Source organism: Mauremys reevesii, linkage group 3, assembly GCF_016161935.1.
Source record: "Mauremys reevesii isolate NIE-2019 linkage group 3, ASM1616193v1, whole genome shotgun sequence".
Taxonomy (NCBI): domain Eukaryota; kingdom Metazoa; phylum Chordata; order Testudines; family Geoemydidae; genus Mauremys; species Mauremys reevesii.
In genome coordinates this window covers 192,560,445-192,585,686 of record NC_052625.1, presented here as the reverse complement: position 1 = coordinate 192,585,686, position 25,242 = coordinate 192,560,445, and positions in this window count along the sequence as shown.

Genomic DNA, 25,242 nt, shown 5'->3' with positions numbered 1-25,242 from the left:
AGCTGAACTAGAAAATCTCTCAAAATCCCTTCCAGCTCTACATTTCTATTGTACTGTTAAGCACCATTCTTGTCCAATGAATGTCAATATTTCTTGTAGTTATGAAGTACGTTTACTGAATGTATAGATCTCCAGTTTTATGTCACTTATCACCATTCCCTGCAGTCACTGTCACAAGCAAATCCATAGGTGCACCATGGATGGAATCCTAGTTGAGAAGGATATGGCCATATCCTGGTAATAACGTCCATGTCATGGCTCTGACTGGGAGCTGGGGAACCTTTCAGCAATTCAGTCCATCTTTGTGTTAATTAAGCATTGTATTATGGGTAGCTGGTTTTATAGGTCATTGGCACACACAATGATCCAGTGAGACAGCAATGGATGGCCAAAGGAATCTACCAAAGAGCTACAATTGGGCCCCATACCAGGGGATAGTCCTCAAACGGGCACCATTAGCACAGCCTCATCTTCACAAGTTGGCTTTTCTACTAGAAGCTGACCACAGCAATCGGCTGTGCAGAAATTACAGTGTATTTTGCACACTTTGACTGAGGAAAGCAAACAGTCAGGGACTTGGGGGTTTCCTGTTGGTTGCATAAGACACAGCACAGGCTGATGTCCAGAGATTAGATCAGTGCATCTAGAGAGGGGTTTTCACCTGTGGTGGATACATGTCTTGGCTATTCTCCTAACAGGAGAAAAGAGGACTACAAAGATGTTAACATAGTGCCATTCGCCTTTGAGGAGGAAGGGACAGAGGATTGTGATAGGGAAAAGATGCCGTAGAAGAGGAAGACAAGATGGAGGGACTCCCGATTTGCTCCATGCAGGAAACTTGACAGCAGTTGTCTTATTTATATAAAAAGTTCATGCTGCCCATTTTCTGGAGGACATTTGACTTTAGTTAGTTGATGAATCGGGTGGGGCTCCACAGTGAGATAAACAAAGTCTGAATGAGGCTAAGCATATCCTCAGTATCCCCCTCTCCTGGTGATCTCTGTGCCTTCTTCCATGGTGCTTCTGAAATGCCTTCCCTATCTAAGTGCAGCTGCAGCAACCTTCGCCTCTTGCATGTCCATTCTCAAGACACATCTCTTCTGTGTAGCCTGTCAGTGCTAGTCCACTGATTACACAAGTTGAATCTGTTAAATACCACACTGAATGAAAACCAAAACCAAACCCCTCTGCAACTCTCTGTGTTGTTTGATCTCCTGATCATCCAGTGCTTTATGGGAGATCTCTGTTTTCGAGGCTGTAAGGTCCTCAAGCAAGGACCATCCTTTCCACTAGGTCTTGCTCAGTGCCAGACATGCTGTTGTCACTCAAAAAATAATGCATGAATTCCTCCCCTCCTCCCACAATGTTTGTAGGGGGCAATATTGAGAGATTGAAGGATTTTGGAATCTACTTCTAACTCACAAGCAAGTCTGAAATGCAGTTACGGCCTCTGCTCATTCCATTCACGGTTATAAGAACATAAGAACATAAGAAAGGCCGTACTGGGTCAGACCAAAGGTCCATCTAGCCCAGTATCTGTCTACCGACAGTGGCCAATGCCAGGTGCCCCAGAGGGAGTGAATCTAACAGGCAATGATCAAGTGATCTCTCTCCTGCCATCCATCTCCATCCTCTGACGAACAGAGGCTAGGGACACCATTCTTACCCATTCTGGCTAATAGCCATTTATGGACTTAGCCACCATGAATTTATCCAGTCCCCTTTTAAACATTGTTATAGTCCTAGCCTTCACAACCTCCTCAGGTAAGGAGTTCCACAAGTTGACTGTGCGCTGCGTGAAGAAGAACTTCCTTTTATTTGTTTTAAACCTGCTGCCTATTAATTTCATTTGGTGACCCCTAGTTCTTGTATTATGGGAATAAGTAAATAACTTTTCCTTATCCACTTTCTCAACATCACTCATGATTTTATATACCTCTATCATGTCCACCCTTAGTCTTCTCTTTTCCAAGCTGAAGAGTCTTAGCCTCTTTAATCTTTCCTCGTATGGGACCCTCTCTAAACCCCTAATCATTTTAGTTGCCCTTTTCTGAACCTTTTCTAGTGCTAGAATATCTTTTATGAGGTGAGGAGACCACATCTGTACACAGTATTCGAGATGTGGGCGTACCATGGATTTATATAAGGGCAATAATATGTTCTCAGTCTTATTCTCTATCCCCTTTTTAATGATTCCTAACATCCTGTTTGCTTTTTTGACCGCCTCTGCACACTGCGTCGACATCTTCAGAGAACTATCCATGATGATGCCAAGATCTTTTTCCTGACTCGTTGTAGCTAAATTAGCCCCCATCATGTTGTATGTATAGTTCGGGTTATTTTTTCCAATGTGCATTACTTTACATTTATCCACATTAAATTTCATTTGCCATTTTGTTGCCCGATCACTTAGTTTTGTGAGATCTTTTTGAAGTTCTTCACAATCTGCTTTGGTCTTAACTATCTTGAGAAGTTTAGTATCATCTGCAAACTTGGCCACCTCACTGTTTACCCCTTTCTCCAGATCATTTATGAATAAATTGAATAGGATTGGTCTGAGGACTGACCCTTGGGGAACACCACTAGTTACCCCTCTCCATTCTGAGAATTTACCATTAATTCCTACCCTTTGTTCCCTGTCCTTTAACCAGCTCTCAATCCATGAAAGGACCTTCCCTTTTATCCCATGACAGCTTAATTTACGTAAGAGCCTTTGGTGAGGGACCTTGTCAAAGGCTTTCTGGAAATCCAAGTACACTATGTCCACCAGATCCCCCTTGTCCACATGTTTGTTGACCCCTTCAAAGAATTCTAATAGATTAGTAAGACACGATTTCCCTTTACAGAAACCATGTTGACTATTGCTCAACAGTTTATGTTTTTCTATGTGTCTGACAATTTTATTCTTTACTATTGTTTCAACTAATTTGCCCGGTACCGATGTTAGACTTACTGGTCTGTAATTGCTGGGATCACCCGTAGAGCCCTTTTTAAATATTGGCGTTACATTAGCTAACTTCCAGTCATTGGGTACCGAAGCCGATTTAAAGGACAGGTTACAAACCTTAGTTAATAGTTCCGCAACTTCACATTTGAGTTCTTTCAGAACTCTTGGGTGAATGCCATCTGGTCCAGGTGACTTGTTAATGTTGAGTTTATCAATTAATTCCAAAACCTCCTCTAGTGACACTTCAATCTGTGACAGTTCCTCAGATTTGTCACCTACAAAAGCCAGCTCAGGTTTGGGAATCTCCCTAACATCCTCAGCCATGAAGACTGAAGCAAAGAATCCATTTAGTTTCTCTGCAATGACTTTATCGTCTTTAAGCGCTCCTTTTGTATTTTGATCATCAAGGGGCCCCACCGGTTGTTTAGCAGGCTTCCTGCTTCTGATGTACTTAAAAAACATTTTGTTATTACCTTTGGAGTTTTTGGCTAGCCGTTCTTCAAACTCCTCTTTGGCTTTTCTTATTACACTCTTGCACTTAAGTTGGCTGTGTTTGTGCTCCTTTCTATTTGCCTCACTAGGATTTGACTTCCACTTTTTAAAGGAAGTCTTTTTATCTCTCACTGCTTCTTTTACATGGTTGTTAAGCCACAGTGGCTCTTTTTTAGTTCTTTTACTGTTTTTCTTAATTTGGGGTATACATTGAAGTTGGGCCTCTATTATGGTGTCTTTAAAAAGGGCCCATGCAACTGTGGCCATTTATCTGAATAAACATACACCCAATTGGCCATGCCCACAATTCACTTCCATTTGCCACCACACACCTCTGCTGAACAGAGACTCTAATTTTGCCACGTAGTGGGGATGCAGAAGCCTTTTGCTTATCCACTCCACACATCAGTGAGATGATGGCATTTCTTCTACGCTGAGAACTTTCCTTGCCCCCTATTATCACAGGTGAATTCCATCTGAAATGGTGTGTTGGGGTACTCACCCCACACTTGCCTTGAAGGGGGCCAATTAACCAGACAGGCCACAGCTGAGGGGAATCAGGTGGCTTACATAATCCTGTGGCTCACTGATGAGGGAGTCTAGCTGAGGGGGAAGGAGCTAAATTTATAAACCCAGGACGTTGGCAGCAGACGGGGGGCTGCAGAAAAGGGAGGTGAGTTTGTGGGCTACAGAGTCAAGGCAGCCTACAGTTACTCCCTGGGAGGACGTAGGGGAGCCAGAATGTTAGGAAAGGCTCAGGGAGAAGGCAATAAGGTCCAAAATGGAACAGATCTTGGCTGCTGTTTAGAGGGTCCCTGAGCTGGAACCTGGAGTAGAAGAGGGGCCTGGGTTCCTCCATCAGCCACTAGGGAAGTGGCAGCATCTGGGCTGCAAACAGGGAGATTTCCTGAGCCCATTCATAAGAGAAGACTTCCATACCCTGGAAGGGGAGAACACGTGACTTGGCTGGAGGGCTAAGCCATGAACACAGAGCATCTTGCCACAGTGAGAGCCAGGAAGAGAAGGCAGGTGTGCAGGGACAGGTGGAAGGAAGGTGTTAGACCTGGAATCAGCTGTTCCCCAGAGTAACCAGGAGGAGGTGCACTAGTGGTGAGCAGACCCTGTGACGAATGGCTAAAGTGGTTTCTGCTTGTCTAAAGAAGTGTATCTCAATGGCTGGTCTGTGGATTGGTGCCAGTCACCGAGATCTCTCTGACATAGTTTCGGAAGACAGCAAGCCAGTCCATGGTATCAAAAAGGTGAGAAACTCTGGTCTAAAGCATCTCCCAATTCCGTTCTGCCAGTGAGTCGAAATAATGCAGCTTTTCAATAAAGAGATATACTAAAGTGAGCTTCAGCATCAGTGCGCCCATCAGACTGAGCTGGCTTCTGGTTGGCTAACTGGATCTCTCATTTTTTCACCATTTTTATTCATTTGGCATAATGGAAGTAAAGAAATTGGAAAAAGAGAATCTGAAAGGATAATAGATTATGCTGCCCTGAGACTAAATGTCTGCCTCCATCTTGACATTTATTTTCTATAAACTTCTCAGCTTCTTGGATTTTTTATTGCAGCAGATGACCATAATCCTGTCACAGGATTATTTTGCATTGATATGATCTTGTAAGCAAATTCTGTTACTGAATTTATTGTTGTATGGGCATTTCAAGAATTGCACTACTAAAGACTGGCAGCTGTGTATTATTTTGGCCTAAGAACAGGTGACCAGAAACAGTGCTCCAAGAACACTTCATTGGACTCCGGTTCATGCCATACCAAGCAAATACAAATAATTCTTGTATTATGTCTGGGAACAATGCTAGGACACACATATTATTATTGTGTCCAGTTCTGGGTGTCACACTTGAGGAAAGATGTGGACAAATTGCAGAACGTCCAGAGGAGAGCAATAAAAATGATTAAAGGTCTAGAAAACATGACCTATGAGGAAAGATTGAAAAAAAAATGGGTTTGTTTAGATTGGAGAAGAGAAGACTAAGGGGGGACATAACAGTTTTCAAGTACATAAAAGGGTGCTACAAAATTGTTTGCTTAGCTTCTGAGGACAGGACAAGAAGCAATGGACTTAAATTCCTATCAGGGTAGTTAAGCACTGGAAAAAATTGCCCAGGGACCTGGTGGAATCTCCATCATTGTAGGTTTTTAAGAACAGGTTAGACAAACACCTGTCAGGAATGGTCTAGTTATTACTTAGTCCTGCCTTGAGTGCAGGGGACTGGAGTAGATCACTTACTGAGGCCCCTTCCAGTTCTAAAACTTACATGAGTCTATTAGCTGGCTCTATGACTTAAGTCTATTGTATCATTTGGTTGGCTAATAGCAATAGCCATAGCCAGTGATTATCATCATAAGTGTGTGCGCAATAATGCAGCATAAAAAAGATGCAATCAAAAATCAGTTAGCTTAGATGAACCAACCAATACATAAAGAGAAAATATTTAATATTAGCCAGGGAGCCAACTGAAATTCAGGTAAACCCTAAACCTAAATAGATCACTGCAATGAAGATAATATGCTGTTGCTGATCGAAGTAGCCCAGTGCAACATGCTAATAATGGTAAGTTGACATATTCAAAACTACCAGCGCATAATGTCTTGTAGCTTTGTTGAGCTTTTAGTCATCACACTAAGACATGTGCCCTGGCTTGTGGAAAATGGTGTTGGAAGCCTGATAGCAGCATGTGTTTGCACTAGTGAACCTCAAATCAGACCATCAGTGATATTTTATCTTTGCTCGTGTGCCCGGTGAAGCCAGGAGAGAACCTCTCAGCTCTCTTTGGAACCCAAGAAAGCAATGCCAGGATTTGGATATGGATGTCTGTGCACAACAAACCAAGTGGCCAAATGTGAGTGGTGGAGTAGACATACTACCCCCATTTCATTTCAGATGGACAAAAAATGAAATCCTTCGAATCTATGCATTTAGACTGTGAATCTATGCACAAGTCCGACAACGTCAGCCTGCTAACCTATAGACCCTACTCTGGCATAATTAGGTGTTTCCCACCAGAACTGACAGACATTTTTTAGCATAATGGCACCTCAAAGACCCAATGCTTCAAGAGACTTAGGATATGTCCCCTATGAGCTAGGGGTGTGACTCCCTTGTTTGCATACACATACTCATGCTAGCTCTCACTAAGCTAGTGCAAGTATATATAGCAGTGTAGCTGCAAGAACACTGGTAGTGGCAGCAGACGGACAGCTTAGCTGTATCCAATACAAACCTACCTGAAACTGGCCTTTAACTCTAAGAAGACTCTCACTGAAACCTACCTGAAACTGGTGAGTATGTATGGGGCAAAGCTAAGTCATGCCTCCACTGCCACTACCTATGCTACTGTGACTACACTCCTATTTATACTTGCATTTGCTCAATGAGAGACAGCACAAGTGCGTGCAAGTATGCAAGCAGGGGAATCATACTCCTGGCCTGTAGTGGATAACACCTCTACACACTGGACAGGAACCATCTGTCAACCCTTTCCACTATGGTATACTCCCTGGTGATCTTCCAACTAACCTGTAGTAAAGTGTAATAACACACATCAATGAATAACAATAATCACAAATTAATGCAACCAGTTAATAAAATACATGAATAGGGTCATCTAAGATAGACGCCTGGGTATGAGATCTGAACCCTCAGACAGTGAGAGCCTTCTTAGAATTAAAGGCCAGAAGGGACTATTGTGACCATCTAGTGTAGCTTCGTATTTAATACAGCCCCTTGCTTTCATACAGTGATTTCTGCCTCTTGTTAGAATCTGCCAATAGCGATCTCTGTTCTCAGAACAGTTCCTTCTTTGGTGGCCTATTCAACTACCAATAGGTACACCTCATCTGAAACCTGTGTTCGCTGCTCCTGGTGTCTTTTGTTAGCTATGCTTGGTGGGCATGTGATACTTTGGCCAGAATGTGACCACTGCTATTAGCATTCCGGATCAAGAAACCTAGTCACATTGTCCTTGGTTTTAGTTAATGACTTCTGTTCCTCTCGTAAAACTGATCCTCATGTGTGGTTATGATGAATGATTTTGGAGAGAATGTGTAGTTGTTAACTTGGCAGCTTGCCAGACACCTTTTCTTTAGAACCTAATATTCTATCTTGCACTGAAGGTAAACCTGGCATTCTTGCCTTAGTACTTTGCTTTAGTTTCCCAGCTCTTATGTAACTACTGCAGGATTAATTATCTTTGGCTCAAAAACCTTTGTGTTAGATGCTGGCATTAAGGTTTTTGTACTTCTGCCCATACCAGTAATGGACTATCATCTATTATTAACTCATCTGGAATCCCGTGGTAAGTAAATCATGATTTACAATATTTTATTATATTGCTACTTGACATTGTGCAACAGCTCAGCTTCAAATAGATGCGTGTTATAGTCCATTAATAAGAGAGAATCCTTACCATTTAATTTAAATAATCTGTACCAAACACAGAGCATGATGATTAAGAATCTCGTGGAGTGTCAATTTGCTTTTACATTCTATTTTCTGGTTTTGCTGCAGATTTCACACTTGGGTATGATATCTTTGATGGCACATTTATGCCTGGCCCGTATAGGATATCTCAAGCTCTGTCAACAACCAGATGGGCACTGTCCATTATATTTAGCATTCTGACCTCTAACTGTGTCATTTGTATAGAATATCATGACTTGCAGCAATTTCATCTCTCTCTCTCGAGATGTTTGAGCATTAGCCTGCTAAACCCAGGGCTGTGAGTTCAATCCTTGAGGGGGCCACCTAAGGATCTGGGGCAAAATCAGTACTAGGTCCTGCTAGTGAAGGCAGGGGGCTCGACTCAATGACCTTTCAGGGTCCCTTCCAGCTCTATGAGATAAAATATATGGAGATATACCTATATTTAATTAAGTGATCTTGCAGAAGACAGCTCACAATCCATGTGACCTTTCATCAACTCAGGTTGATCTCAGGTTTTCTGCTGATCTCAAAATATTTCAATACCAGTGCTTTGGTGAAAATGTTTTTAATTCAGAAGTTTCTCTCTTATCAGTTTTTCAGTTATCCCAATGTCATTCTGTACTATCAAGCAGCATTCTTAGTGGAGTACTTAAGCTGTGACAAATTAGGATTTTATTGGATATGTTAACATACCCATGAATCCTTATAAGGCCTTCATGTTTTGGGGTCTCTTGATTTTGTACAGTTATTTCCACCCTTATTCTGTCTTGACACTGTTTTCGTATCCTGCCTAACTAATCTAATATTTGTTTTTAGTGTACGATTCTTTTCTTTAGCAAGTTGCAGAATGTTAGTCTCTCATTGTGTAATTGATCATTTCTGGCCAAATCAGCAGGTCACCAACACTTTTTTCCACCCCATCCAAATCCTCAAAGATCAGTCAACCTATGGTGAACTCTTTGCTCTGTTGAAGCCAATGGGAGTTTTGCCATTGACTTCAGTGAGCCAAGATTTCACCCCAATGTTTTAGTATACTGCAGATGCTCAAAGGGATGTTCCTTAAACATATGTCTATGAAAAAGCAGATGAAGGTGCAGTTTTTCCTCTCTTTCTTTGTAGATTCAGACATGCCAAAAAACTTTGGGTTGCATCTAAAACAGAAAACACTCTCCCCCTTCCCCTCCCCCCTTCTTTCCCATGACATTAAGGATTATATGCATAAAAAACCCCATCCTTAACTAATGCAAAGTACTGCAATGGATGAAGGGAAAAGAGAATAACTTTGCATCAAACTGTCTAGCTCTGCTTTCTTATGAGGCACTCTGTGATCACAGTGAGGAGTCTGGCATAAATAACTAGTCTGAGACATATAAATGTCAAAGCAAAAGATGCAAAAATCATGGGCAATATTTTCAACAAAAATATAAAATAAATGTCAGTGAGAAGCGTGTTCATGCATTAGTAGTGGGAATGACCGACAAAGTACATGTGTTTGGCTTACCATGGTAAGCAAGGAGTGTGGGTATTAGAGAGTGAGGGTTAGGGAGGCATAATTGCTGCATTAAATGTGTACTGAGTCAGTCTCTTAATTCTCTTCTAAACAAATAGGTTTATAAGAAGCTAACTTTATAAATAAATGGTGGCTAGGGGCTTTTCATAAGTTATGAAGTTCATGGAAAGCTCAATATTTTGGTATGCCTTGAGGTCATATCTACTGTTCTCATGTGAATAATATTTGAGTGGTAAAGGAAATGAACCATTTACCCGAAGTAGCATCCAAAAAATTGAAAAAGGAAATATATTTTTGTAGCTCAATAGTAGAACTGGTCAAAAATTTTGACTGAAATTTTCCCATCAGAACATGTGGATTTTGTCAAAATCAACATATAATCAAATTAAATCAGTGGTTGGCTAGCACCCAACTCGTGCGTATTTCGGTGAGGCAAAGCATTCTTTACTGACAATTTTATTCTCTTGCAGACCTTACAGAGTTTCTAAGTTCTTGAGGAAAAAGGGTCCCTCTCACTTCTCACCTCTGTAGGAGGAAGCTTTTCTACTGGTTCCATCCATATAAGGATTTACAATCTGAGCAACAGCAAATTGTGGTGCTTAATAGCTCCACTGGCAAAGATGGCTGAGCTGGAAAACTCTGCACATGCAACAAACAGTTCAAGTGTAAGGAGCCTGTGAATTTTAAAAATCTGTTCTGATAACACTTGGCAGTGTAAGCATAAGTAGAGCTGCACATGTGTAAGAAATTGCAGAATAATCATGTTTGTGAGAAAAATAAAAGATAAAGTAACTACAAAGCTAGAAAAGGCCAGTTTGAACTAACACTAAACCTGTACTGACAGGGGAGAAGAGTTACCATGGGAGTGAGAGACTAACATATATAAAGAAAAAATAACAAACATAAATAATCTGTGCAACAAAGAATGCGGAAGCTGTATTATCCAATGCTGGGCAGGACTGTGGTAAGATCGCCGTAGTGAGCTTCTCACTTTAAGTAATTGATCTCTACTTGCTGAGTGATTTGTCTTCATACAGATTTCTTAGATCCATCTGCTGAGTAAGTGAATCTCAATCCAACAAAGATGACCTTGGCAGCAGCATTCTGAGGAGATCTGAAGGGAGCAATGAGTGTGTCAGGAAGGCCATTGAAGAGAGCAGAGTAGTCAAGATTGGAGATAAAGTGAAGGAGGAGAATTTTGGCTGTGTGGACAGAGAAAATGTCACATTCTAGAAAGAGCATTAAGGAAGCAACAGCAGGATTCAGATACAGTGTGGATGTGTAGGTATAGAGAGAGAGTGGAACAAAAAAAATGACACCCAGGTCACAGTCCAGACCAGAGAGAGATGGGCAGATGGTTTACTTTGATTGTAAACTCTTTGGAGCAGGAACTATCTTTGTGTTCTGTGTTTGCACAGGACCTAGCACAAAGAGATCCTGGTCCATGACTGTGGCTCATAGGTGCAGTATAAAATAATCCTCATCATGCTGTCAACAGTGAGAACTGGGGCACAGGGAAGGGCTTGAGATTACAATGCAGAGAAAGGGAGAGAAGAGAGTGACAGGTAAATAGTGGCTGGTCATGAGTAGGGTAATGATACATTTTGCAAAGAATCAGTGAAGATGGTGCAGGAATAATGAGGGGAGTAAACAATAATTTGAATCAATTTTGTAGAGAATTAATTATGGAGCAAATCAGTTCTACAGGAAATTAATTATATAGTGAATCAATTCTTATGGAGAAGAAACTCCACTGTGCAAAGACTTAACTAAAGAGAGAATCAATTATGCAGAGGGCCAGTAGGGGAATGGGGGCGTAGCCAATAGAAAAGCTCAAAGCACCAGGCCTACAAGAGTGTAAGATGAGTGACATAAAAGGTGTGACCTGAGAGTCCCTGCTTTCACTGAGATGCATTGCCACATTACCACAGGTAAGCAAGAGGTGGGGGTGATGCTGTGAGCTTGGAGGTGAGGGGAAGGAGACCAAGACCCACACTCTCAAACATGTTTGATTTCATTGGAAGTTAGGAGTCTAACTACGTTTGAGGGTGTGGGCCTCAGTTCCCGCCCACTGAAGCCTTGATACTGCCCACCAGTGGGCAGCTGTACTGTGTTCAGATTCAGTTCAGCAGACTTGGATATAACTGGCCTTGGTGGGCTGCTATTTCCTCAGTAACTGGTTTGCTCAGCCCTACCCCCCAAAAACTCTTTTTAATGGAGCGCTCTCACTGAACATGCAGATGTATAAATTGCCCAGAACAATCAAAATGGCCTCACTGGCTTAAAGAAATGAAAATAGGTGCTGGACGAAGCATCTGGTATATGGAACCCTGCGGAGGAACTAGAACTATCCTTATAAATTAAAATCATTCCCCCATGAACAAAGTTATTAATATTTCATCTCTTGGCTCCTTTCTGATACAGAGCTCTAACGACATAATATGCTAGTTTTTTAAACTACCCAACCCAAAGTGACCTGATATGTTGATTAGGTTACTCTCCAACCTGTTTTGGCTCTAACCACCTTGGCCATTTATACAAAGCATCTTCAAAAATGTGAACGACTCCATGTGTTTAGGATGAATGCTGCTGTTTGAAAGACCACTAGGAATACCACACAGATTTGTGTGTGTTTCTATGTGTACTGCCGACAAACCCCGGTCATAGGTGGGAGGGATTGAATCTGAGACCTCTGGAGCTTAGTGCATGAGCTGAAAGCCATGTGGCCCTTAGCTAACACTGTAGAGCAGACTCATTACTCTCTCTCTCTAAGTGGTCTCAGTGTCTCTAATGGGGACAGAACACCACACCACACCCAGGCAGTCTGTGGGTTACATATGCACAAAAAGGAAGCAGAGACCTTCAGGAAGGAGGTCTATTGTGTTAAACTGAGAGAATAATATAACCAAAGTAAAGTTTCCATGAGATAGCACTGTGTGTGTGTGTGTGTTTGTGTTTTTGTGCATGTGCCCTCCTGCAGACTACATCAGGAAACAAAATGGCTTCTGCCTCTGAAGCAGGGACAGGGACTTCTTTCCATTTAGAGCGCAGTGCATGGAAAAGTCACAACAGATGTATGCACTAATACCTAACAAGGCTGAGAAACGAAAGAAGAAACAATTGAGCAGCCGTAGCAGACCGAGTCAGGACTTGACAGTGTCTTAAGTGGATTTCCTTCACTCCTGCCATGGAGGAGGAGGAGACTAATGATATATTATCTGAAGTGCAGTGGCTGTGAGAGGGCAACCAAAGGAGTGGAGAGTCATTGGGTATGGAGAGAAGAGACCGAGTGGCTTACGTGGGGAAAAGGGCACAAATCATGTGGAGGGAGACCCAGTGAATGAGGAGGAAGAGGAAACAAAGGAAAGAAAAGTGAGGAGACAGAAAATGAGACTCTACGGAACAAAAAGGAGAGGTGTTTGTGGTTAGAGATTGGGTGAAATCCTGGTCCTACTGAAGTCAATGGGAGTTTTGCCATTCATTTCAATAGGGCCAGGATTTCATCCATGATTCCAAATGCCTGCAGAGCCTAGTAATGTAATATACAACAATGTAAGTAATTTCTTATACAATATATGTATGCTTTAGATGTTTTATAAATAAGTATGTGGTGTGGAGAAACAGAGGTAATGCTTACTAATACCCATCACTCTTGATTTAACCTCAGGAGTGTGATATGCTATTTAATCAAACACAAGCTCTGCATGTTGGTGGATGTCATGACTCAGACAAGCAAAATAACTCAAAGCTATTCATAACCAGATGTTCACAGGATCCCAGCATATAGATCTGTCATTCACAACATCTCTTTCTCTCTTTGGGGATTGAGTCAGACCGACTTACTGTTGGGGGTACTTTTCTCTAGTGAACTGTAGTTGGAAGCCTGTTTACCCAAACTAATAAATGTGCCCTTTCTGGCTGAATTTTTGATTGCTCGTAATATATTTGTGTGGTGTGTGCTTTCATCCACTGTAATGTTTTGCAATTACACTTTAATACAAAAAATTACTCCCTTTTTTGTACACACAATAAACATCTGTTACTTATTGCTAACTTCTAAAAAAGACTTTCCCACCACCATTATAGTTCTCTCTGAGATCCACCAATTTCATCACATGGCTGATTAAAATAACTTATTGCTATTTATTATTTGTATTACCATAATATCTACAGGCTCCACATTATATGATGTGAAACATTGTACAAAAGCATATAAAGAGCTTACAATCTAATAGATAGATGAAAGATAGGAGGAGGGATAGGAGGAGGAATCAAGAGATGAAGTGACTTTGACTGAATGTTCTTGGGGGTATTAGCAAAGCCAGAAATACAACACAAGTCTCCTGACTCTTTGTCCAAACCTCTACACTGGCTACACTGTCATGTCACAGCTTCCAGAAGGTGCTTCACTAGGCAAACCTTATTGCCTCACACATGCAGTAAAGCCTGAGAATAGTGGTGGAAGAGAAAGTGTGAATTTGGAAGCCATTCCCCTGTGAATGTTTCCTGTGTATAATAGTTACAGAAATACTAAAAAAAGAGAGAAAGTATACTTGGCCCTGCCTCAGCCTGAGAGGATGGACTTTAGGCCTTGTCTACACTATGCATGAAAGTCGATCTAAGCTACGCAATTTGAGTTATGTTAATAGCATAACTCAAATCGATGTAACTTAGATCTACTTACCACGGGATCCACACTATGCGATGTCGACTGGAGACGCTCTCCTGTCAACTCCCCTTACTCTTCTCGATCCGGTGGAATACAGGAGTCAACGAGAGAGTGATCGGTGGTCAATTTAGTGGGTCTTCACTAGACCTGGTAAATCAATTGCTGATGCATCGATTGTCACAGCGTTGATCCTCTGGTAAGACAAGCCCTGAATGACCTTTTGAGGTCCCTGCCAGCTCTACATTTCTATGAGTCTATGTTTTTAATAACAATTGTAATAACTGAATTATTACTAATACAAATATTTATAATAGCATCCAGCTGGGAATGACTTAAGCAACCAATACCAAAAAATGAAATTTACAAATGGTAATATATGCCTATTTTCATTGCCAGTTAGTTATGTTACTCGAGCCACATTTAAATAGATCAATATAGCACATGACAATAGATGTTACACTAACACACACCATTGCTTTGCTTATTCAAATATATAAAATCCACATACATGTATGGTCAAGCTTGTCCAAATGGCATAGCATCGTACTTGTACACAAATTGTTATTAGAAGATTAAGGGGTGCGAGAACATATTTTGATTTTTGATAAGGGGTGCGAGAACATATTTTGAGAACCAAAGGCGGGCAGGCTGCAGTAAAAGTTAAGAACCACTGATCTAGACAAGAGTAACTTTTTCCTTTGAGCTCATTGTCGCGCTTGCTTTTGTTTTTCCTTGGTACTAGTTTCCTCTCATTCTATTACACATTGTTCCCCCGTGAATTTGCTTATTTGTCTGGCAGCTCTTTCCTCTGAGGCGTACAATACTGACCTGTACTGTGTTCAGTAAAGGGGGATGACTCGTGCCCTGTATTACTCCGATTGGATCATCCTTCCAGAGAGCAGTGTCAGCACCTAGTGGAAGTATGGTTTCAATTTTCCCTTTAAAATATGGATCCAGCAACACTGCCAGCAGACATTTATCTTTGTCAATGGAGCCTGTATGGACAGTTTAACAGTGAATCCTCCTCACAGGTACTTCCTTTACTTTCATGTAGGATTTGTCATTGTTCCAGCAAATAGAGTGCATAGCTCTAGTTATCAGCTATGTGACAGTGGCAAGAGCTGAGGAGAGAGGCAAGACATTCTAGTGAATGGAGCCCAGTCCTACATATTTCTTATTCAATCAGGTCCAGTTTTTTGTTATGTTAGGTCTGGATAAATCACTTGAAAACAAGACCAGCAGAGATCCAACCAGCTGAAATCGCCTCTTTAGCTGATGCTTCATTGCATTGTTTTTCTATTCCAGCTCAGGCAGTATTTTTCTAGACTAGGCAGAAATATTAAATTGGCCACAAATTTTATGGGACACCAGTAACAAAGTGGCTATCCCAAGCTTAAACAGTGTATTAAGCGTAGGAGAGTGTGTGTCTGCTGATGCCATCTGTAACAGCATAGAGATCAGCAGGAATGTTGTCTAATACAGTTCATGTTCAACCCCTACACCTAACGAGAACAGGGCGAGCATACCTGGTGAAGGGAGACGGGGGAACTGAGACAAAGAGCTCTGAAATAAATTAAAGCCAAATGTGCTTTCTTCCTTATATAATATAAATTGGGACATTCCTGCAAACATTACAATTGCACGTGGACTTAATCCAACATATAGTCCCATTGACTTCATAACTGTGCATGGCAGTAAGCATTAGTGGGATTCGGCCCTTTTAAATATGTTGGGCATTTGCCTCAGGATGAAAGGAAGCTGGCTGAGACTTAGTCAAGATAAGGCAGTCAGTGTCGCTGGTGGTTTAGGGAACACATCTGGAAGGTGGCAAATCCCCCTTTTATCAAGGGATTTTAAAAATTATCCAACATTCATGGTTCAGGGTTAAGGCTGGTGGTGTGCTGATACGATGTGCATTCAATAAGGATAAAGATTCCACACCCCCTCCCAATTAACTAAGGTGTTAGAGCTAATAATGTACATCCTCAGAGACCTGCAAGAAATCATCCAGCCAAACCAGGAAAGACCACAGTTGACATTCTCTATATAGCCAAGTTAAAACAGCCAGGAAAATAAGAAACTCACTTTGTGGAAGAAAATAAAATCTGCATACATGATAAATCAAAAAGAAAAGGAAAGAAAGAAGAAGAAAAAAGACACAAGCCCAATGACAAAAATATCCCATGTAGGTCACCTTTTTAAATTGGAACATCCCAGGGCCTGCAAAGAAAATTTACCAGGAGAAGAAAAGAATCAATAGGTTAGAGACATATTGAAAGAAAAGCAATATGTAAAGCCAAAAAAAAAAAAGAAAAGAAAAGAATTAAAATTACAGGAACACTAATTGCATTGCTTCAGCTCCCAGCATTTAATATCTTTGAGGATAGGGCTCAGGGATGGCAGAGGTGGACAAGCAGATTGAGAAATCTGTTGGATACACTTGATATTGAAAATCTAAAATGACAAGTCACACCTTCTGCTACACCATGTGGGCAAGATAATAAATGACATTTATGATTCATGGCTGAACAAAACATGTGGTGGAGATGAGGATCTCCTGGAAAAAGCCCTATTGCATTCTGACTGACCACTTTTATCAGAAAAAGAGTGTCACACAATTATGATAAGAAGCAGGTGAGATCTTGACCAGTGTCTATAAGAGATTCTGGCAACACACACCTACAGGCAAACTTAATGATTTGGATCATGGGATTAAGATGCAAATTGCAAAACATTAGTCAACAACCAAACTCCAAAGAGAAGCACTTAGTAGGACAGAGCTGCCATTGGACAGTTTCCCTGGATGAAAAGTTGCACAAAAAATCACACAAAATTGAGGAAGTCTGTTGATGATTAAATGCCTCTGGGTCATTTACTGACATCTTTATACCACTTTATACAGTGTCTGTGCTTTTTATGAACAACGTTATAGATGTTTATGTTTGATAGCCTTTGGTGTGTTTGTAATGCACTGATGGGGTGTAGTGGTGTATGCCTTTAAGGCCACCATACTGCTGAAACATGAGAACCTGAATACTGCCAGTATCCAGTTTAGTGCAAGAGAGGATCGACTGTGAAGCAGGTTGGTGGAGCTCTACTAAGCAACAGTAATAAACCTGCATGTGTGCTTGGATTCAACTTCCACTGGACATTACACCATCCTCCCTCATGCTATGTTTATTTGGGATAGAAGCTTGATCTTGCTTCCCAAGTGCTTGGATGGAAAGATGGAGGCATACCTGTGCAGGACAGGTTGGCTCTGGGTTGCCATGACCTCTGTAGCACTCCTTACTGCTGCTCCCATAAGTCCTCCACTCAGCACCTACTGCCCATGGCAACAGGCATGCAAGGAAACAGGGGCCCGACTATGTTCCTTTTGTGCCATCGAGTGCCACTGGCTCAAAGGGGCATTAGTGTATATCATGCCCTGCTCTGTCATGGGTGTGCAACACAAGATGGGGCAAGACTTTGCTCTTTGCTGATAGACTGGAACAATCGTGGCAGCTTAAACCCAATGGGGTATCTGTGTAAGAGTTAAAGTGTCTGAGTGTCTAATACACATACCAGGTTATAACTAATATCACCTCAATATGTTAAATGGGTTCACCATTCTATGTCAACTTATTGTTTGCTCTTATACTAATGCTCAGACAGACATATTTTTGGGTATTAACATGGTGCTGTATCACTAATTAAGATTAAGGCACTCTGTTGACAATGCACTGATGAATTAACTTGTCTCTGTTAAGCTCTGGATTTAGAGTTTGCATCATAACTGGGACAGAATTCCCCTTATAATTTATTGAAATCCTTATTATGATTAATAGAACTATATAGTCATTCTGCATTCCTTCCCTGGGAGACAAATATATATATATATATATATTTGTCTCCCAGGGAAGGAATGCAGAATGACTTTTCTGGCTCAGATGATTTCTTCTTGAGCAAGTTTCAACCCACCTTGGCTGGTTTCAAACTTCAGTATAAGAGTTTTAGGCAGCTCTAATTCTCAATAAGGTTGAGCAGCTGGCAAGTCTTTTTGTATCTATTTTGCATGTGCCTTTAAATGTTCTTCATAGATATTCTAGGGCCAAGATCCTCAGCTGGTATAATCTACACTGATTGCCTCACGCCTGCGTACATTCAACCTAGAAACTGCACTTTCTTGATACACTAGAATTTTAGGAGCATCTTGATCTGCCAGTGACAAGCCAATGGAGCTACACCAATTTACAGCAACTCACAATCTGGCCCTAAGAGTATGTCTACATTGCAAACAGCAGCAGTGAGTGTCAGAGCCCAGATCAACTAACTCAGGCTTGGGGGACTTGTGCTACGGGGCACAATGTAGACACTCCAGGCTTTAAGACCTTGGGTCTTAGACTAAGGCTCTAGCCCAAGCTGGAGTGTAATTAGGTTGCACTGTAACTAGGTTTTCTTCCTCAGAACAGACTGACTAGATAACCATAAATATAAATTTTAATTGTTCCAGCCTGAGCGGGAACATTTACATTGCTATCCTTAGCCCCGTAGCATGAGCCCAAGTCAGTTGCCCTGGGTTTTGAGACTCACTGCTATGGTTTTGGGTTTTTTGCAGTGTAGACATACCCTAAGTCTCTGTTTCATAGTGCATATCACTTTAACTGTGTGTATTCAGGATCATGGCAGCTGCATAAGCATATGGTTTGATGGGCTGGATTCTGAATTCTTACATTCAAAATTCTATTAAAATTTCTTTTGATGGTTATCTATTGAGACAAGGTGAGTGAGGTGATATCTTTAATTGGACCAACTTCTGTTGGTGAAAGAGACAAGCTTACTCAGAGTTCTTCTTTAGGTCTGGGAAAGGTACTCAGAGTGTCAGGTATGCCAGAGTGTTGGCATACTTAGAATATCATTTCTGAGTTAAAATGAAAAGAGAGAGAGAGTAGTTTGAGTAGGGTTGCCCGGTGTCCAGTTTTCAACCAAACGCCTGGTTGAAAAGGGACCCTGATGGCTCCAGTCAGCACTCCCGACCAGGCCATCAAAAGTCCGGTCGGCAGTGCTGCAGGGCTAAGGCAGGCTAGTCCCTAGCTGTTCTGGAACTGCGCTGCACCCCAGAAGTGGCCAGCAGGTCCAGCTCCTAGGCGTGGGGGGGCCACACTGCCCCCGCCCTGAGCACTGGCTCCATACTCCTGTTGACCGGGAACTGTGGCCAGTGGGAGCGGCAGAGGGGGGGGAGGCGGTGCCTGTGGACAAGAGCAGCGTGTGGGGCCTCGGGGAAGGGGCGAGGCTAGGGTGTTCGGTTTTCTGCAATTAGAAAGTTGGCAACCGTAAGTCTGAGGGGTCTCATACCCATACTTATTTTGCTCCTTGATCTTGTCGTCATCTTTTCCCATGTCATTTTTATGGCACTAATAAATGCTCTTAATAGTTTAGTTAGCATCCAAAAAAGTTAATGAAGCTTTGGGTTGTATGTGCAGAGGCATCAGGTCACAGTGCAGGGAAGTGAAAGTCTCCCTTTGATCCTGCACCAGTGTAGTGAATGAGAGCTTTGCTTTAAGACATCAGGGGGAGCAGAAAGGATGTCCAACAACAGCAAAGAGAGCTTGAAGATCAGGACCCACATAACTGGTGAGAGGTCTTGGAATATTACATTTGTTTCAACATGTTGCAGTACCAAATGGCTGTAGAAAAAATGGAAGGAACAGACAGAAGAGCAAGAAAATTATTAACAAGCTGGATGGACTAATTTATGAGCAAGAATAAAAAGAGCTAAATGTCTATACCTCGTCTATGTGATGACTAATGGGGGGGACACAAGAACTGCCTATTAATATCTGAAGGACGTAAATACCAAGGATTGAGAGGAATTATTCAAGGTAGTTGATGGAAGGTCAGAAACAGGCTTTAGACCCCTGATTTTGGAAATTCTATAAAATTTAAGTGACAATTGAAGCTTCGGTTATTTAAAAGAAAGTCTCTAGCCATTTTAATGACAAAGATAATCCTCAAAGCACCAACTGTGGTGGAAAGTTTGCACTGGTGATTTTTTTTCCTCCCCGTAGGAAAGCGGTGAAGCTAGACATTTTGAGCCCTAGTGTTACATTACTAGAGAGTGTGGATTCTTTTGCTCATCAAAAAGAAACCTTAAGATTCACCAGAAGGCATGCAAAAGCCTCAGATGCATGGGAGCATGGTGGGATCCCTGGCTCCTGCGCAGACTTGTCAATTTGAAAAAAAAATTCCAGCACATGAGGTAGAGGAATTCCACTTCTGTGCAAAAGGGGTAGTTTGCAGCGTCCTGAAGATTCATAGATTCCAAGGCCAGAATGGACCATTGTTATAATCTAGTCTGACTCCTGTGTAACAGAACTTTCCCAAAATAATTCCTAGAGCAGATCTTTTAGAAAAACATCCAATCTTAATTTTAATATTGATAGTGATGGAGAATTCACCACAACCCATGGGAAATTGTCCCAGTGGTTAATTATGCTCACTGTCAAAAATGTACACCTTATTTCCAGTCTGAATTTCTCTAGTTTCAACTGCCAACTGTTGGATTGTGTTATAGCTTTGTCTGCTAGATTGAAGAGACTATTATTAAATATTTGTTCCCCCTATAGATACTTGCAGACTAATAAAGACATCCTTTAATCTTTTCTTTGTTAAGATAAATAGAGTGAGCTCCTTGAATCTATCACTATAAAGCATGTTTTCTAATCTCTTAATCATTCTCATGGCTTTAGGTCTAAAAAAAGAATCCCCCGTGTTGGCTGCAATAGTTTTTGAGTTAGGAAATCGTCATCTATAATGTTTAGAAGTTCCAAAGATATTTTAGTACAGGCAGCATGACATCTCTAGCATATGTCACTCAAATTGAAGTCCCCCGTGATCACACAGGGTTTTTTTCTTCCTTACACATTGTAGATAGGTGCATAAGGAGGCAGACATCCTGTGCCCCAGTGTGATTTGGTGGCCTGTAGCAGACCCCAACAAAATACCGCATCTTGTGCTTTACCTATTAGAACATTGATCCATAGGCATTCAAGCTCATTTTCTTCCAAATGATTAGTGACTTGGAAACAGGTAATGCCACTTTTTACAGTGCCACTATCCTTTCCCTTTTGTTATTCAATCCTTCCTAAATAGGTTATAACCATTGATTCTTAACATTCCAATTGTGTGAATCACCACACAAGGTTTCAGTAATACCAACTAGATAATATTTATGCTCATAAATGAGCAATTCCAGTTCCTCTTATTTGTTACCCAGGCTCCTAGCACTGGTGTAGAAGCAATTCAAGAATTTCTTGTCTTCATGGTCCTTTGGTTCCTTGATTAATTTTGTTATCAACATCTTTAAAGTTGGCTAACTGAGTGATCACATCTTCCCTCTTTTTACCCTCCCCTTTTGTTATTAGTTTATCTCCCTCCTGACTACTCTAGCCAGCCCATCTATGAGGAGATTAGTATGAATGGCCTCCACCTCAGTTAAAAAAAAAAAAGAGGGGGGGTAGAACCAAACAGCGCACTTTCCCCATAGAAGGTAGACCAACATTCCACAAAACCCAAACCCTCTACCCTGCACCACTTACCTAATCAGCAATTTACTTTCAGAATCTTCAGCCCTCTGTCTTCCTTTGCTTGTGGGAAAGGATTTCAAAGAAGATTGTTTGGACATTCTTCTTCAGCATGTTTCTGAGTTCCCTGAAGAAATAGACTATCTGCAAGATATCTGACACTATAGTGTCATTAGTGCTGATATGAACCATCACCAATTGATCCTTGCCCATTGACTTCAGAAGCCTAACCAGTCTTAGAGTGACGATTTGTGTCTTGTCTCTGGGAAGGCAGCACACTGTACTGTTGTGTTTCGGACCCTTGCAGAATGTTCTTTCAATTATTCTGAGTACCGAATAATTGAACAATCATATGTCTTCCTTGGATGGTTGGAGAACTTTTTGTGGGCAAGCTGGTTTTTCTTACAGGATGGGCCAAGCTGCCATCCAGATGTGTGTTGCATACATCTCTCCATTAACCTTGGACCTGCTAGATTTGAGAGGTATCTTCCAAAGTTCCCATTTTGGGGACCTGGTGTTGATTTGAAACTTCTAGCTGTGTGGAATTCCTCTCAATCCACTTCTCTCTGGTGCTCACAGCCTGCCGATCCTCATCTTTTTCCATCCATGTAGAATGTCACCGAGATTGCCTGCTTCTGGTGGTTATGAACCACCAGGCCTCCACTCTGACTTCCTCTCTTTCTGATTCCCTGGTGGCCAGCTCCATTTTCCCTTGAACCTGGGGTACTGATGTTTCCCAGAACTACCTATCTAGGAACTCCTTAGCTTTCTTGATTCAAGTTGCCCCTCCAGTCCAAGAATCTTTTCCTCCAGCACAGCCACCAATTTGCACTTTATGCACATGAAATCCCTTCTATATTCAGGCACGAAAGAGAAGATGGCACATCCATTACAGGTCACCACCACTGGTCCATTGCTAGCCATTTTGATATCACACATAGCGCTGTACCTGGAAGGAAAGCCTCTCACACGCCCTCTCTCAATTACCTGTGTTAGCTGCTCTTGAGTTCATCTAGCCAAAGGCTCAAGAACCCACAGAAAGAAAAGGGGATGCTGAGCACCCACCAGCCACAGCTGTTTGGTGGCTATCTGAGGTGCTGGGAGGGGAGAGAGCAGCAAGTAGTGGGTGAGAGGGAGGCCTGCAGTGGGGGTGGAGTTGGGGGCAGGAAGAGGCAGAGCGAGGGCAGAGCTTTGCAGGAGGGGGCAGAGTGGAGGTGAAGCACCCACCAGGAAAAATAAAAGTCAGCACCCGTGCATCTAGCAAGATTTTTTAAACCAAGTCTTCCCTGCTTAGCTCAGCTCAGTTCCACCTCTCACCAACGGGGAGTGATTAACCAATCAAAGACTTCAATATAGCTCAGTGGTTTGAGCATTGGCCTGCTAAACCCAGGGTTGTGAGTTCAATCCTTGAGGAGGCTACTTAGGGATCTGGGGCAAAAATTGGTCCTGCTAGTGAAGGCAGGGGGCTGGACTTGATGACCTTTCAAGGTCCCTTCCAGTTCTAGGAGATTGGTATATCTCCAATTATTACCTAAATAGGTGGGCTAATCAAAGTTCCAAGGGCTACAGACTTGCAGCCTTTAGCAAGGTACACTGCTTACTCAGGGCCCCACAGCCCAGCTACGCAACACATACACAGAGAACAAACAACCAGTCAACGAAACAACCCACAGGCAGACCAGATGCACCACTCACCAAGGCCCACTACCTCCAAGTATGGAGTCTGCAGCTACAAGTCTGCCCTTTGAAATACACACCCAACCTCTAACAAAAAGGAATCTGTTAAGTTTGCATGGCTCCTGCAGAACCATCTCCTTGGTCCTCTGAAAAATCCTAGGAACCAGTAAGTGGGATAGGATGAACTTAAAAGAAAAAAACAACTTTGGGGGGTCAGGGGTGGGAAATCATGATAGTGCGATACACTAGACCACACTGCCTGAAACAGTAGATAAAGCATTTTCATGGGACAAGTATGCACTGGCAGGGCTGAATGACCGAACAGTTCTTTTCCCATCTTTAGTTTTTCTGATGTAGGCTTGATTCTAATCTCATCTACACTGGTGTAAAACCAGGATCAACTCTATAAAAGTCAATGGAGTTTTCCTGGTGTGACACTAGAATCAGGCCCTGTAGCTATGGTTATTCATAAAACTGTCTAATGAAGATTCCCACTGATAGACCGACACTCCATTACCCAACTTTTATAGAGAGAGAGAGCACACTAATTGCTTAATGGAATCCCTCACTTCCTGGGTGACTGAATTCAACCTCATGCCTCATAACCCACCTGAGGGATGTGAATATCTGATGCCTCTGCAGACACTTTATAATGTGCGACTGCTTCCATAGTGCACTAAACAATTACAAGCAAGGCAGCAGCTTAAGTATTTAGCCGTTTTAACAGGGGGTTTGAATGTGTGTAGAAAGTCAAAAATCACACTGAGCTGTGGAGGGAGGGTGTCATCTCAGTTGGTCCTTGCTCATTTTCATTCGCTTTCCTACATCCTTTCCTTTCTCTCTCTTTCTAACCTCTTAACCTCTAAGTGGGGGTCTTGGAGGCATCTGAACCATCAGAAACTCCTCAAATGAAAGAAGATGTAAAAAGTAAAAATAGCCTTTACTCTGCTCTATTTATGACAAAGGCCTTTTCTGATGTTGGCTCGAGTTATGTTTGTCTCTTGTGCTTCCTCATCTGACTCCAACAAACATTAAACACTGAAAAATTTAAAGTTCCTTTGCAACTCTTTTTTCCCTTCCCATCTTTATCTGCCACTTGTCCTAAGGCCGGTAGCCCATGTTGCCATGTGTGCTGCTATGGCTTTACTTCATTTTTGGCATGATCAAAGCTAGCTCAGGTACGCCTACACATCAGTGTGATTTCAGTGTAGACATACCCTGAGTGACATGCTCGAGGTCCCACACCATGTGAATGGCAGAGCTGGGAATAAGCCTCACCTTTCCTGTCTCCTTGTCTGGTTCCCTAACCATGCAACCATGCTCCCATCACTTATAACACCCATCCTCAATAATGTATTCAGGAACCTGCCGTTTAAAAAGGAGGAACAAATAAATAGATTAAAACATAATAATTATGATAGTGATTTGGCAGGTCTCAGAGATGTGAAATGGAGTTGATTGCCTAAGTATGAATGAATCATGTCTTGATGCTGCGAATTTTGCTACAGCAATTATTTCATTTTATTTGGCATTGCAAGCCACCTGCCCAGCCAATGAATTGAATACATTTCTATTTATAAACAATGCTTCATTTTGCATAGGCACGTGAATGGGTAATGCATGTGTAAAAAGAATAACTCCAAAAACTAAAGAAAAATCAGATACACTGTGCTATGTATGCACTCTTTGCTGTTTGGGTTGCATTTCCAACAAATCTAATATATTGATTGAGTTTGTCTAGAAGAGCAGCTGTAAAAATGATTACTGGCAGGACCAGTGGCTCACTGGCTAATATCTCCTCCAGTGTCCTGAAAAAAGTCTATAACCAAAACCTTATTGCTAATATCCTTCTGGCTTTTCATTAGTGTTTGCAAAATGCTTTGAAGATTAAGAACACTGCAGTATAAATTCTTACCATTAGCATTATTTACTTC